The sequence below is a fragment of the Neopelma chrysocephalum genome, unplaced genomic scaffold (genome assembly GCF_003984885.1).
Source record: "Neopelma chrysocephalum unplaced genomic scaffold, ASM398488v2 Primary Assembly neopelma1_147, whole genome shotgun sequence".
Taxonomy (NCBI): Eukaryota; Metazoa; Chordata; class Aves; order Passeriformes; family Pipridae; genus Neopelma; species Neopelma chrysocephalum.
The window spans coordinates 12,111,039-12,117,038 of NW_020897809.1; positions in this window are offsets into that span (position 1 = coordinate 12,111,039).

Genomic DNA, 6,000 nt, shown 5'->3' on the forward strand with positions numbered 1-6,000 from the left:
GCGGTCTTATACAAATAAATCACCAATTAAAAAATACTTCTTTATTTCTTAAATGTGGGAAACCCCAAGTCTAAGGCACTTTTATGGAGAGGATTTCTCTTGCCCAGTAGGGAAGCACCATAAAAATAATAAACTTTTGGTTCTTTTACAGTGTTTTCAGATTTGACAATGAAGCTTTTAAATTAATTTTAACCATTAATGTTTTTTAATAAAAGGGCAAGAGGATGGCCATGGAGTTTCCCATGGAGAAAGAGATCCAAGAGCTTTAGATAACCTTTATAAAACAGAAATGTAGAAGGAACTCTTCTGGAAACTGGGCCAAATCACCTTGCATTTGCACAAGATCTCTGTGCACTGAAAATAAGGGCAGTTGGTAGAAGCACAAACTACTCTCAGTTGTGCTCTCCCTCCTCCCCAAACTAATACCTGTGCTGGAGAGAAGTCTGTGTACAGCATGGAGGATGTTTCTTCCTTGAAACTCATTAAATCTAATTAAATAGCTTACAGAAGTATTATGAAAACAAATTTTAAAATGGCGAAGGCATGCCAACAAGGAAGATATTTCTAATTCTGTTGGTGTCTTTTTGTGGATTTGGAGTGAGTTCAGAAGTGCACACTTGGAAGGTAATTGCTGACAGCATGCAGAATCCATCAAGCTATAATTAACACTCTACTATTATTCTAATTGCCTCACTCAAGCTTCTGTGTTTTTTAATTGTAGAGCAATTTGCCAATAAAGAATTTAATTGCAATACATATTTTATACATTTTGGGACAAAGTACCATTATTTCCACTTCAGCAAAAATGCTCCTCAGTTTTTAATAGCTTGCTTTATTCCTTTCTGGGATTTTTTCTTTTTTTGCCCAATACAGGAATTTGATTGCAACCTCTTGTGAAATTAGCAATGATATAATATCCAGGAGTGCCTGGAGGCTTCAGTTTGGATCATGACTCTATTAAGCTAGGAACTGCACATACATGTATCAAGACACAGCCCTGAGGAGCTTGAAATCTAAACAGAGAAGACAGACTGAGGTGAGAACAGAAGTATTATCCCTGCTTTACAGCTGGGGAAACGGAGCCCCAGATGACTCACCTTAGGCAACCCCACACACCTGGGGTGCAGCCAGGAACTCACAGGAGCCCTGAGCACAGGGCACCCTTCCTCTTCAACATCAACTGAGTTTCTAACCCCTGGTTCCTGCAAAGGTATCTCTCTGTAATTTGATTTGCAAGCTAGACCTCCTAAATAACTTTTAATAACCATCCGGGATCTACAGGATCACCTTTCAGGGATGGCTTGGCTTTCAGAGCAAGAGCCAGCCTTGAAAAAGAGCTGTGGTAAGGCTGCAGAGCCACCCAGCAGTGGTGAAATTCTGCATGGAGGACAGTAGCAATGCTGTCAGGCTTTGGGAGGGATGTGTTTGACATCTCCTGGTGCAAGAGATGGAGGCAGTGAAATAGAAAAGGATAGACCTTTGCTCATGTTGACCATCCTTGCATTTGAAAATTTTCCTTCACTCTTGCCTGGTGTTTCTATCTGCAGGGCCACAAATGCCTCTGTAGCAACATTTGTCTCCTAATAATGTTCATGATGGCTTTCTACCCAACACCAGTGATGCTGAGATTTGCAAAATGACAGATGCCCATGGCTACAATCCCTTATATTGTCACCCTGTTGCATTGATGTGTCAATCAATATTATCATGGTGCCAAAGGCCCAAAAAGTTTACAGCAGGTGTGTTTTGGGGACAGTGTGTGAGATCACAGAGATTATTCAGCACAGCAACAGTCCCATTCATACATAGCAACAGTGGTCTCTGGTATTAGCTGCTCGTGGCATGTTGCATGATTTGATTCCTGGCATCCGGCTTGCGAGAGATGGTTTCTCTGGTATGACCAGATCAACCATGGCATCAGCATTCCAGAGGTTTATTAGTTGATCTGGTTACACCAGATCTGCAAGGACAGTTTTATGGCTTGTTGCCACCCAAAGCTGGTCTCTGTCTCTCTTGGATCCCAGCCCTGCTCCTCAGAGCTCGTTTTGTTGGAACAACCTGCAAGATGCGTGACGTGATCCGAAAGTGCCCAGCAGCAGCAACTAATGATAACATCACTTCTCACTGCTTTAATGGGTGAAGCCAATGCAGCTGAGCAGGAGGCAGCATATGACAGTGAGAATTAAAGGAAGAGATGATCAAGTCAAGCTTCACTATAGGGTCACTAACAGCGCTGACACGAAAGTTTACCTTGGGCTTAAACTCTGAAGAATTTGCCTTGCAATGACACATAAACCTTTTCTTCCTTCAAAATTAGAGGCCAGTGCTTGAACTCTGGTCCTCCAGTAACATAAAGTCTTTGATCAAGACCAGATCATGCTTCCTTAATGTGAAAGTTCACTCGAGTAGCTGCTGTCATTTCATTTTTCACAGGCAATGAGTTAAATTGCTTTCCCAGCCTGGGACTGGCACAGGCAGTTAGCAAAAGATGGTGCAAATAGCTAGATCCAATTAACTAAATCCAAGTTCCATCACAACTTAGTCACCTCTGATCTTCCCCCCCCTCCCCCAAAGGAATTGTTTTAAAACTTTTGTATAAATGTGTATTTATCTTTTTAAAAGTAGACTATCAATATAGCATGACAGCAGTTTATTGTCAAGACAAGAGGGAGAGAGAAAGGGGACTGTTAGCACTGGAATACTCCCTGCCATTTAGATTGGAAAAATGCATGGTAAGAGTGAGGGTTTGAATGTAAACCTGTGGTACTCAAGCCTGGAGATTACACTCAATTGTTTAAAAGCTTTTCTTTTTTTTTTTTTTTGTAGACAAGGCAATGGAGTGACTCCAAGTGCAAAAAGAAAGCTGGTAGACCTGAAGCCTGAGCACTGTCTGCTTGGATCACACATTTCAGCACAACATTATTCTTCTCTAATCATGCTCAAGCTCTAAAATCTAGAAGTTTGCCCAAGCCCAGGGAGAGATTTGGCCCCATGTGTGAGCTGGCAGGTACTAGGGTTTGCTCTTCAGATCTGGGCTTGGACTCAGATCTGTGCCGAGCCTCCGACAGCGAGAGCAGAGCTGGAGACACAGTTATTCCCGACAGTGACTCGTGCTAACAGTGTTTATGCTGTGAGGAGCTCTATTAACTGCCATAATAACTGTAATTACATGGTGTAACTTCTCCTCCTTGCTTTCACCTCTAGGCTGAGATGGAAGCGTGAAGTTCTTGCAGCCCCAGAGGAACGTGTTAGATGAAATGATGCAAGTGGAGCAAAGAAGCTGGAATCCAGCTGCAGCTAAAATCAGAGCCACCTGCCCCTGCTCAGACAATAATAGGAAAAAAAAATTAGAAATATTGAAGGAGGAGGAGTTTAACTTCTATTTCAGATAGGGATGTTTTAAATCAAAACTATTTTTTTCACTCTAGATAAGTCTCCTTTAGAAAGGGTTAGAGATTTCAGGTGCAGCTGGAAAATAGAAGATTCTTTATTTCACTGCAACTCCTTGCCTCAGTGTAAGTGGGAAAATAAGCCACCAGCTTGCTTAATAAGACTAATGGACTCCAAAGTGTTTCCAGAATAAAGTTTGTATTTCCTTGCTGATGGCTGATGACTTTGAGTGACTTTCGTGGCAAACAAAGGTAACCCACCCCACCCAAAACAGCCCCTACCTTTCTGTGAGCTCCGATAAGGAAAAACCCACATGGAGTAAATGCAGGTTGCCCCCTCAAAAAGCTACTGAGTATTTATTTAATAGTTCACTGTCCAGACTTTATAGCACAGATGAAGGGTGCCATCAGCAAGGGTGGTCTCTGCCTGGCAGGGTTTTCAAGGCAAGTTTAGCTGAGGGTTGCACAAGTAAGGGCTGTTCTCAAAGGTCCAGATCCCATATAACAATTAAAGGAAGATGATTGCAGAATGACCAGAGCAGCCAGTCTTTGGAAGCATCTGGCAAGCAAGGACTGCCTTACAGGTCAGAGCTAGTTTTTTCCAACTGTTGTGCTTGATCTTTATCCATACTGGAAATGTGGCAAGACACCTTGTGACAACTTTTATTGGGACTCAGTTGCTGCCTCTGTGATTACCATGGGCTGTTACTACCAAACTGTCTCTTGTTGCTTCATCTGGCTGGAAGATATTAAAATTTGTCCTCTGCTTCATCATACTTTGATCCCTTGTTTAGGAAAGAAGTCTGGTTTCCTTGCTTGAGTGCCTCGTTCTTGGCTAGAGTTTGAACTGCAGGCTGATATTTCTGTTTGGCCCTTGAAGCCAACTATTAACCACACTTCTTGTCCCGCTGGTACCACCCAGGAGTGCATCAATAGCGCAATACAAATGGCACAGCATCATTATATGAAGAACAAAATATGTGGCAGGGCCCTGCTGTGGCTTAGAGGCTCTGAGAAGAATCTCTCAAAATATCTTAGACATCTGCCATGTGTAAAATCTCATGATTGTTCTTCAAATTCTTCTATGGATACATCAGCCTCTCCTCCTCTACTCATCTCCCTCTGCTAACACATGTGTCTTAAAAGCAGTATGTGACACAAGGCCTGTTTTCCTCCACAGTTATTCTATTTATTCAGTACCTGAGGTATTATCCTCTGGTTTGAGACACCCTAAATCACTCCCACAGTACACAGTTGGGATGCCATGAAGGATTATGACTTCATGTGGCAATAAGGAAGAGCAGATGAAGGCTTAATAGACACAGATCCTGCTTTATGCCAGTGCCATAACTAATTAGAAACAGGGGGAAGCAAGTAGATGGGAAATGTCTCAAACTTCTCTGAGAGTTTGCCATGGCACACGAATGAATCTCTGGCATCATCACACCATCATTGCAGTAGATGGACAACTTTGTCTGCAGATCCAGTGATGGATGTTTTGGAATTTGCATATAAGCTCTGCGTGTCTTCAGTGACACTCATTTCTCACCACATGCCTTCTCCATCTCCCACAAGATGTGAGCAACCACGGGAAGTTGCAGGGATACATAATGATTGTTTCTGCCATATCCCAGGAGGATTAAATTCCTATTGCCTTTTGGGGACAGTTTCCATCAGCTTGGCAGAAAGGCACGCTGTAATGGAAGAGCTCATACAGAAATAATGAGGTTGAATCTGTTACCAGCTTGTGTTCTGGAGGCAGCACTGTTTGAGGAGGCACAGGATGCGTTATGCCCCCTACCACCCAAATTTTAAAAAGAAAAAAAAAACACTCCAGTATGATGTAATTTCTCTCTTGGATTAGAGGAAACAACATAGACCATTGAGCCTCACAACTGTGTTGCTTCAGAAAGGAGCTAAATTCAACTAGGAATTCTTCCTGCTCTTTAGCTTCCATATTTTTCTCCAAGAGGGCTATGTTACTCCCTCCCATCCCCCTTGGCCAGAGCCTCTTTGTTCTGGTTACCCTGGACAATAGCATCCCCTGTTCTGTTTTGGAGGATCCATAACCAGACAGCTTGAAGGTAAGGCCAGACCAACCAACCACCTCTGCTCCTCACACAGCTACAGCAGCATCATCTACTCCCAGGGGGTTCCTCCTGAGGGCAACTTAGAGAACAGGCAGTGCCCAACAGAACCCCCAAAGGAGCAGGTGGAAGGAGAAAGGAAAAAATACTACTCTTACCTCCTGCTTACCCCCATTTCAGGGAGGTTTTTGCAGTCCCTGAACTCAGCTGGCAACAACGCAGTAAATAGCCACGTGCCTTGTGCACAGGCTCTCTGCCATGGGCAAGCACAGACTTGCTGAGAAGGGGAGCTGAACTCCTTCCCTTTCTGCTCCATCACCATCCTCTGATGATACACAAGCCCTTGTCTATCCAGCCCTTCCCTTTTGGTGGGCTGTCTACAGCAAAAAGAAAAATAACTTCTCCCCAACATTTATGGGGTGCAGGGCTTTTTGTGCTCTGGGTCCCTGGATGGGCTACACCTGTGGGGAGAAAAATCAGCTGTGAGCTATCAACAGCCAGCCTCACCTCCCAGGCACCACCAA